The sequence below is a fragment of the Panthera leo genome, chromosome F3, assembly GCF_018350215.1.
Source record: "Panthera leo isolate Ple1 chromosome F3, P.leo_Ple1_pat1.1, whole genome shotgun sequence".
In the NCBI taxonomy this organism is placed as follows: Eukaryota; Metazoa; Chordata; class Mammalia; order Carnivora; family Felidae; genus Panthera; species Panthera leo.
In genome coordinates, this window is record NC_056696.1 from 59,223,150 (window position 1) to 59,232,721 (window position 9,572).

The window sequence follows — 9,572 nt, forward strand, 5'->3', positions numbered from 1 at the left end:
AGAGCAGCCTTGAGACGCTTTATAATCTGAGGGAAAAGACAGAAACTCTGCTTCTCCTATGGGGCAGGTGAATCTTCTCCCCACCTGCTTTCTCAGACAGACCTGAGTTGGCCTCCGGACTCTCCTGCCCACCTGTCAGACGACCGTCCACAGTGGCCGGCCTTCGTTTCCTCAGCTGTACCCTGCGTGTGGTAATACGTGCCTGGCAGGTGTTTGCGCACATGAAACCAAGTGGCGGCAAATGCCCGCTGCTCCAACCATGGGCACCCCTGAGCCACCCCACCCTGGGGTGGCAAGTCTAGGCAGCCACAAGCAAAAGTGAAAAAGAGCTAAAAGTGCTGAAAACGGCATTTGCCCATGTCCCTTTGAGGTCCCTCCTCTGGGTGTAACACTCCCGCCATCACACGGGGCTGTCTGACCCCTTCATTTGCAAGTGCTCTCAGATTCCAACTGTCGTGAGCTCACTGGGAGCAGTTTTTGCAAGCTCCCTGTCCCTTTTATCCCTACTTTACAGATGACAGCACCAAGGCTGAAACGCAATGACATTTCCAAGGTCAAAGAGCTAGGCGGTGGCAGACCTGGAATTCAACACCATTGGGCCCAAATCCCCCCTTTCACCCCTGTTTTGCTCTGCCCCTTTCTAAAGCATATCTCGCTCCCCCTGCAACTCCGTGGGCATGGCTCCTGGAACGCGGAGACCACTGGGTGGCTCATTTGGTTAAGTATCTGACTTCAGTTCAAGTCACGATCTCACGGTTCATGAGTTCAAGCCCCGTGTCAGGCTCTGTGCTGACAGCTCAGGGCCTGGAACCTGCTTCAGATTCTGTGTCTCCCTCTCTCTCTACCCCTCCACTACTTGCACTCTGTCTCTCTCTCAAAAATAAATAAACGTTAAAAAATTTTAAAGAAAGAAAGAAAAAGAAAGAAAGAAAGAAAAAACAGATGCTTGTGAACTTGCATAGGATCTAGTGAGTTCAAATCCAACCCCATCAAGTGAGTGAGAGAGCCCCACGGAGACTGCTCTGGGCCCCCTGAGCAGCTCGATGGCCCCATCACCATGGCAACACCCAGATGGCACCTCCACCTTTTCCCTCCCATCCATTGCCTCCTGTGATCTTCTAACACACATAAGGAAAGGGAGCCCCGTCCCAACAGGTGAACACTGAGGCCGGGAACAGTGGCACCTAACCGTGGGGCCAGGCCTCTCCTCATTGGGAAAGAGCCAACCACACAATGAAAAGGGTGTCCACATGACAACGGCACATTTACACGACAGTCATTAGAGAGGAACATCGGTGCCAGATCCCAGACCTATGGCTGAGCCCAGCTGGTTCTCATTCTCTTCTGAGGCCAGGCCTGCTGCGTGGCTTCATTTAATTGTGTATTTTTATCATTCGGTGTCTGTAGCCGGATGCCTGTGGGCAGTTAATGCCCTTCTCCATCAGTTCGAGCAAGAAAATGTACCTGCCATGGCAGTATTGGCTTCACTGGGCTGCTGACTTATTTTAAGTACTAAATCTTTCCTGTTACTATATTTTTCACTGTGGGGTGTGCGCGTTCCAGCACTGACATTAATAACGGGCGTCCGGGGCCCAGCTCTCCTCTGCTGTGAGAACGGAGCGCCACCTAGCGCCCACTCGCTCCACTGCAGCCAAAATCAACAACCGCGATAACCTTGACAGAGCTCTGGGCTCTTACCGAGAATTTTCACACGCATTCTCCTCGCCTCACGTATCAGGGCTCGCCTAGCAGGATGATACTTATCTTATTTTTTAAGATAAATAAGTTAAGACACAGGCTCCAGCGAGAAAGCTGAGTAAGTTTTCCACTTGCCAGCCCGGTGTCAGACTTTCCAACGTTGGCGGCTGTCATTTATAAACGATGAGCTATGAGAGAGGAGACCTAATGAAACTCCCAGGTGCCCAGAGCACAACCGTGGAGAAAGACAGCCCTCCCGCGGGACCTGATGCAATCGTCTTGGCGTTATTTAAGCCTTTCATGCCAGCGTCTCTAAGCTTTAGGTGCAAGATTATCCTCACGGCACCTCTCAGGGGCATAATGCCAGGGTTCCTAGCACCTGCAGGTTACCACAGGAACTCGTATGCAAAGAGGTAGAAATCCCATCCTCCGTGGGGACTGAAAGTAGAGATGGAGCGGTTTAGTCTCCCCGGAACTCGCCACTCCCCTGTCTCATCAGTGCAAGAGCCAAGAATTATCATCCCAATATCACCCCAACAGCTCTGGCCTTCAAACTCCCAATTATTTTCAGTTACCCAGGGCAGGGGTTTTTTGTCCTTGGTACCACTAGGTTGAACAACTCTTTGGGGGCAGGGGAGGGGTGGACCTGCCGTGCACACTGTAAACGTCTAGCAGCATCTCTGACCGATACCCACTGGATGCCAACAGCATCCCTCTCCCCACCCATCGTGACAATCCAAACATCTCTAGACATTGCCAAATGTTCCCTAGGGGTGCAAAATCACCCTGCTTGAGAACCACCATTGTAGAAGGCAAGTCCACCAGAATATAAACATCATACTACTGACAACTCCTATTTCTGCTACCACTTAAAAGGAACAAATGACATTACTCTATTTAACCTTCACAATCAAGAAAACACTCTGTGTTGACTCTCTAAGGAAATATTTACCTTACAGATAAAGAAACTGAAGCTCAGAGAGGTTAAGTGACATGGCCAAGGTCACACAGCTGGTAGTGGAAGAGTTACCACTTAAAACCAGGCTTTTGTGACTCTGGAACCCGAGCTCGTCACCAGACCCTGGCACCATAGATCCCAGAGATTTCCAGAACAGTCTTCGTTCTTGACAGTCCTTCCAGAGTATACTGACACTATTCAAGTAATAAAGTCTAGATTTATGTTTAGAGGCATAAATATGGTAGCCATTCCCCATAAGAACACCAATTCTAAGTGTCAGAGCTGAGGAGATTTTGCTGCAGGGTAATGGCGAGAGCCCTGGGTCCGAGTTCAGACCTTGGGGCCAATAATTGACTCCAGGGTCTTTATTTGGGGTCAATTATCTGAGCTCTCAAAGTCTCCGTGTATTCATCTACAAGATAAAAAGGATTGGTGGGGCGCCTGGGTGGCTCAGTCGGTTAAGCCTCCGACTTCAGCTCAGGTCACGATCTCGCGGTCCGTGAGTTCGAGCCCCGCGTCAGGCTCTGGGCTGATGGCTCAGAGCGTGGAGCCTGCTTTTGATTCTGTGTCTCCCTCTCTCTCTGCCCCTCCCCCGTTCATGCTCTGTCTCTCTCTGTCTCAAAAATAAATAAACATTTAAAACAAAACAAAACAAAAAAAGGTTGGTTAGATCAGGTTCTCAGATGTAGCTGCAGAATTTCTGGGGCTTGGGCAATGCCATTTTTTAAAGCCCCCAGATAACTAATGTGCAGCCAGAATGGAGCCCCACGGGCTGGAAGAACTGTAAGACTCTCGCGTTGTGTATTTCTGCCCCAGACTGGATGGCTTCTTTTGTCTCTTCCCACCGGGATCAGAGGGACGCACAAGAGCTCTTTGGGGGAAGTTTCTTGGTCCCACAAGACTGTCCCAAAAGCCTTGAACAACCTCCTAAGATGCCTTCAGTGTCTCAACTGGCATCCAGTCTCTGAATGAGCCATTTCCAGTATCATTCTACCCACCAAAAGTACGGACCCGCACCCCACTCTCCTCTGGCTGCTGGGGGTTAGAAACTCCTCCAAAACACCGAGGGGAGCAGGGAAAATGACAGAAGACAGCTGCGGCAATGAAAGACTATCCTCTTCCTGGCCTGGTGGAGCCCTTGCCTTGTCTGGCTTTAATAAGGTTCATTCTAATCCGTGGTCTTTCAAGAGGTGAGAGAATCTCCTGTTTCTGGACATGACTCACCCACTCCTATGTCAGCTCCCAAAGGAGAGTGATAACGTCTCACTCAGCAGGTGCTCTGGCTACAGAAAAGGGGCTCTGGGCCCTACGAACCCTTTTTATCCCCTAGGTACGACCAGTAAAAAAAAGCAATTCATCCCGATTAAGTACCCCCCAGATGCCAGGTGAAGTATTTACACGCATGGTTTCACTCACTCTTCCCACGTGCCCACACGAGATGGTACCATTGTTCACATTATTTTCACCAACCTCTTCCTCGTCCCGTTTTACATGCGAGGAAACCAAGCTGTCTGTATTCGCCGTTCATGCTCCCGGCCGTGGGCCCTGCGCTTCCACTAAAAAGCTGCCCAGCTCGGACTCGGGTGCTCGGGCGCCTGCGGCCGGACCCTCCCCCGCGAGGGGGGCGGGGGGCGGCAAGGAAGGTGGGGCCGCAAACAAGGCTGAGAAGCAGCCTTCCGGGAAGTGAGCGGACTCTCAGGAGTGGGGGCCGCGAGGGACACGGCAGAGAGTGTTCGCAGGGGAGAAAGTGGTCAGTGGGGTCAAGACCCCAAGGTCCTGTCTGCCTAGAGTGGGGCGGGCCCAAGACAGAGGGCCAGTTGGGCGAGGAACAGAGGGAACCAGGGCAGACAAACCCCTGCAGCGGAGGGGTTTTCTTTCCTTTCCTCTCACTTTATGGTCTCTGTGGGAGAGACTCCAGTGCGGTAACAGCTGGTGGCAATGAGGGGTGGGCCTGGGTAGCTCAGCCTCTGACTCTTGATCTTGGCTGGGGTCATGACCTCACAGGTTCATAGGGTCGAGCCCTGCCTGTGGCTCCGCCCTGAGGGCGGTGGAGCCTGCTCAGGATTCTCTCTCTGCCCCTCCCCCTCAAAATAAATAAATAAGATTTTTTTTTTTTTTTTTTTAAGCTAAAGGGAAGGGTCCAGTGACCCGGATGTTCCAGGGATTAAAAGGCGCAGGCGTGGGGGGGTGGGGCGCGTTTGGGTGGCTCAGTCGGTTGTTTCCGACTTCGGCTCAGGTCATGATCTCCAAGTTCCTGAGTTCCAGCCGTATGGGCTCTGTGCTGACAGCTCGGAGCCTGGATCCTGCTTCCGATTCTGTGTCTCCCTCTCTCTGCACCTTCCCTGCTCATGCTGTCTTTCTCTGTCTCTCAAAAATGAATAAACGTTAAAAAAAAAATTTTTTTTAAAAACGGCGCAGGGGGATGGCTGGTTGGAAGAGGGCAGAAAGCCGGAGGGATCACTGCCTCTGGAGCCAGGGGTACAGCTCCTCCGCCCCAGTCCGAAGGAAAGCGAGAAAGAAGATGGGGATGGGGACCGCGCAGGTCCTGGTGGGCAGTACCTGAAGGGGAGGCGAGGCCCAGTGCGTCACCGTCTGCCCCCATGACTACCCCAGGCAGCACGACCCTATCGCCCCTCGGTACAGGTGCAGCCTTGGAGGTGCAGTAACTTCGGTGCCGCCAGCAGGGGGCAGAGCTGGGCTGGGAACCTAGTCCCTCCGAGGCTGAAGCCGAAGCACCCACTGCAGTTCGGCGGAGGGCGGCCGGGACCAGGTGTCCCCAGGTGTCCCCGGATTCGAACTGAGGTCTTGCCAGACCCCGAAGCCCAAGATCTTTCCCCTACCCGCCGCCCCCTCGAGTTTGATCTGGAAGGGCTGGGGGCAGCCCACCAAATGGGACTTTGAGCTACTAAATTCGTTCTGCAATCCAGGTATCAAGGTAACGGGAGGCTAAGGGTGCATTTCCTCGATCTTTTTCCTCGGTCTTCGTCCCCCCGCCCCCATCCTTCCACCCAGAACAACCTGAACACCACCAGGAACCCCGTGGCACTGCGAAGTGGCGGAGCCCCTGACCCAAGGCCGTCCCTGAACCGCTGGCGCACCTTATCTCCAGACTCAGTCCCTCTCCCCCCACCTCTCTCTCTCAAAATAATAAGTAAACATTAAGGTAATTTTAAAAAAGAAAAGAAACGAAACACGGGGAGAAGCCGGCCATCTACCAGTGCCAAGGAGAGAGGCTGGGATGGATCCTCCCTCAGAACCTTCCAAAGGAAACGACCCTACCCACACCTTGAGTCGAACCCCCAGCCTCCAGAAGCCTGAGACAATACACTTCTATTGCACCCGCGGGTGGTACTTTGTTAGGCAGCCCTAGAAAACTAATAACACTCTCCAGACCACCTCTGAGACGGGGAATAAGCCAGCTCTGATGCTCTTGGGAAAATGACACGAGGCGCTGAAATCAGGCTCAGATGTTCCACGCGGAAGAAGCCATGTAAAGAGAAACGGCGGTGCCAGCGAGGTTAGCCTGGGGGAGAGGAAAAGGTTGTTTACCAAAAAAAAAATGAAACTGAGGACTTTGGCCTTTATCCTGAGTACAACAGAACGCTCCTGGAGGGTCCTAGAGCGGAGGAAGAACAAAGGCCACGCATTAGGACAGTGAACCTCAGAGCAAAGGGCAGGGGAAGCAGAACAATAAGAAAAGCAGACGGGCCAAGAAGACACAAGGGTGTTCCCAAAATTCCAGCTGGGAGGGAGAGGCAGTGGAAGTAGAGGGGAGTTGAGAGGCCGTCTCCCCCAAGCACTTGCCTGATTTCTCCCGGCTTAGGACCTGAACATAGATGTCGTTCACTCAGCCATTTACTGAGCACCTACTACGTGCTACACACTGGTCTGGGCGTTGGCCGCAAGGAACTGACACGCTAATGGAGAGACAGTAAAGAATAATAGAGTACATTATCTAACAGGAAAGAAGGTTAACACGTTAGGGGGTAAACGGGACAGGATAAGGAGGCTAGAGCAGTTTCAAGGAGCGGGTCAGGAAGGGTTTGTTGAGTAAGTGAATGTGAGCAGACCCTTGAAGGAGGTAAGGGAGCGAGGCAGGCAGCTCGCTGGGCCAAATGACCTTCATTCCCTCCTTCACGCAGGAATGGGTCATGCTGTGACCATAACTTCATTCCTTCGGTCAATAGTTCATTAAGCAAAAAAGAATGAGGTACAGTTTCAGGATCCCAATCATTAAAGAAACAACAGGAACAGAGCTTTATTTATTCACCCTACCCCCGAAGTCTAGAGGTATGTGAGTACTCAATAGATACTGTTCAATCAATTAATTCATCCATAATCAATAGCTTAATTTATGAGAAGCAAAGACCCCCCCATTTCCCTGTATTAAACTTGATACAATTTGTCATATAAACAATGAATTGGAGGCTTTTTTTTCACATGTAAAAGAACCACTCCTAATACGATCAGAACATGATTTCATTTTTACATTTTCCCTTCCAGCCCCTGTCTGTATGCTTAACTTACGGAGGTATGATTTCGTGTTTTATAATCATAAGCCTAGGACTTTGAGATTTTTTTAATGTTTGTCATATTGTAGGCATTTTTCTCCAACAATTCATAGTCTTTATGATTATCACTGATAGTGGATGCACGAAGTCAGTTGTCTTCAGATTGCCAGCAAAAGCAACATTGCTTCCAATGTCCCTGGATTAAAGCACGACAGGTAACGAGTTGGCTCCATAGCTCAGTGGTTAGAGCACTGGTCTTGTAAACCAGGGGTCGCGAGTTCGATCCTCGCTGGGGCCTCTTGTCAACTTCTACTTTTTTTTTTTTTTTTTAATCCTCCCCTTCACGGACTAGAAACTCCAAAATGGAAGAGCGGTTTCTGAAAACGTTACTTCTGGAGGATTAAAAATGACTCTTCCTGAAATGCAAATGATGGGCGTCCTTAAGGTGCTTTAGAGGCGACCCGGAAGAGAAAATCCTGGCCCGACACGAAGAGCAGGAAAAAGAAAAAAGAAAAAAGGAAAAAAAAGCCGTCCTCAGCGACCCCAGAGCAGGAGACACGAGGCTCCACGGACTCCTTTTCAACGCCCCGCAAGCCAAGAACCAGCCGCGCGTTAGGAGAAGCTGGAGGGGGGAGGGGCGTCGGCGGCGGGTTCAAGGGGCCGCGGGCGGGGCGGGCCCGGGACGCGGCCTGCGGGCGGGGGCGGGGGCGGAGCCGGCGCCGCGCCCGCGGTGACGCCGAGCGGCCGGCGGGCGGCGCTGCCGCGCCGGTTCCCGCTCGCCTCCCGGGAGGCCGGCGAGCGCGCGTCCCGCCGCCCGCCCCGCCCGGCCCGAGCGCGGCCAGCGTGGCCGGGGCGCAAGCGCGCGCGGTGGCCGCCACGTGGCAGCCGCGCCCCCGCGCCCGGCCCGGCTCCGCGCGCCTGCCCCCGCGGAGGGAGGGGGAGCGGCTCCCGGAACTAAACCGCCCGGGGCTGCTGGGGGAGCCCGCCTGGGCAGCCGCGGGAGTCCTTCCCGAGTACGCGGAATTTCCCCGCCCCGGCTTTCTGGTCCCATGTTTCCCGGCTGGGGCTGAGATCGGACTAGCTGCAAAGTAGCCGCTAGCCCCCGTGGACGCCGAGGGTCCGAAATGTGGTCGGCGTCGATTGGGTTGTTGAAAGAGTACAATCCACTCGGGTATACAAAATTTAGTACCAAAAAGAGAACGTAAGTTTTCCCATCAGTTAACTTTTGATTGCTGGCGTGTTGAAAGAATACCGGATGAAATAAAACACGTAATTACATTAACCTTACTAATTTTTCTTAACGTGGCTACTAGAAAATTTGTAATTCCCCCCGGTTGCAGCTCCCGTGTGTTTCTGTTAGGTGGTGCAGGTTTAGAGAGCCAGAGTCCTGTGACCTAAAGTTCAAGTGAATTCTTAACCTGCGCTCACACCAGGTAAACCGGTGGCCAGAGTCTCCTCCATCTGTGGGTCTCCCAGAGCCAGCACTGTGTTGGGCGAAAAAGTGAAGAATGGCAGTGGTTGAGGTGGAATTAAGTATCTCCCCAACCTAATGCTAAACTCCACAAGAGCAAGGGAATTTTTTTTTTTTTTTTTTTTAATTTTTGTTTGAGTACAGTTGGCACGTGTTGTTCCGTTCAGGTGCACAAGTGATTCACCTTCTCTGTGCTGTGCTCCGCCCAAGAGTAGCTACCATCTGTCACCATACATACAACACTATTACAATATCATGGACTATGTTCCCTATGCTGTGCCTTTTATCCCCGTGATTTATCCATTCCGTAACTGAAAACCTACACCTCCGGTTGCCCTTCACCCATTTTGCCCCATGCACCCTCCTCTCCTCCCCTCTGGCTCCCATCACTTTGTTCTCTGTGTTTACGGATGTGATGCTGCTTTTTGTCTGTTTTTTAGACTCCACGGATGAATGAAATCATACGGAATTTGTCTGAAGAGGGTGTATTTCTTCAGTTGAGTTAGCTTTGAAAATAACACAGCTGTTAGACTTTCCATCTCGGCTTGCAGGATTTTAGCTCTGGGCAAACACACTCGTGCTTTTGTTGGTTATCGGCCCTTCTGTGGTCGGGGTAGCTGCTGCTAGGGATGCTGCGGAGGTGAGATGCTCAGAGCGCCCTGAGTAAATAGGCCCCCGCTGGTGCAGAAAAGAAACATCCATAATGATCACTTCTAGAAGGGTCAGCTCTTCACTGACACTGAAAGCCTTTCTGCAAGGCCATTTCAGATCCTCAAATACTGTAATACGGAGACTGCTTACTTCGGGTTATTTGGTCATCAAGTAACAGAGTTAGTACGAAGATGCCTTTGAAGCATTCCAGTCCCTTCTCCCTCCAGCATGACCCATCCTCATGCTTCCTTCCCCTTCCCCCTCCTCCAGCCGGTCTCTAGAA

At 52.0% G+C, this 9,572-nt stretch overlaps 1 non-coding gene across 1 annotated transcript; it reads left to right on the forward strand.

Moving 5' to 3' along the window:
* Positions 1-7,392: 7,392 nt before the first annotated feature.
* Positions 7,393-7,465, forward strand: TRNAT-UGU. Its single transcript has one exon. It is a non-coding gene; the product is annotated as a tRNA-Thr (tRNA).
* The last annotated feature ends 2,107 nt before the right edge of the window (positions 7,466-9,572 follow it).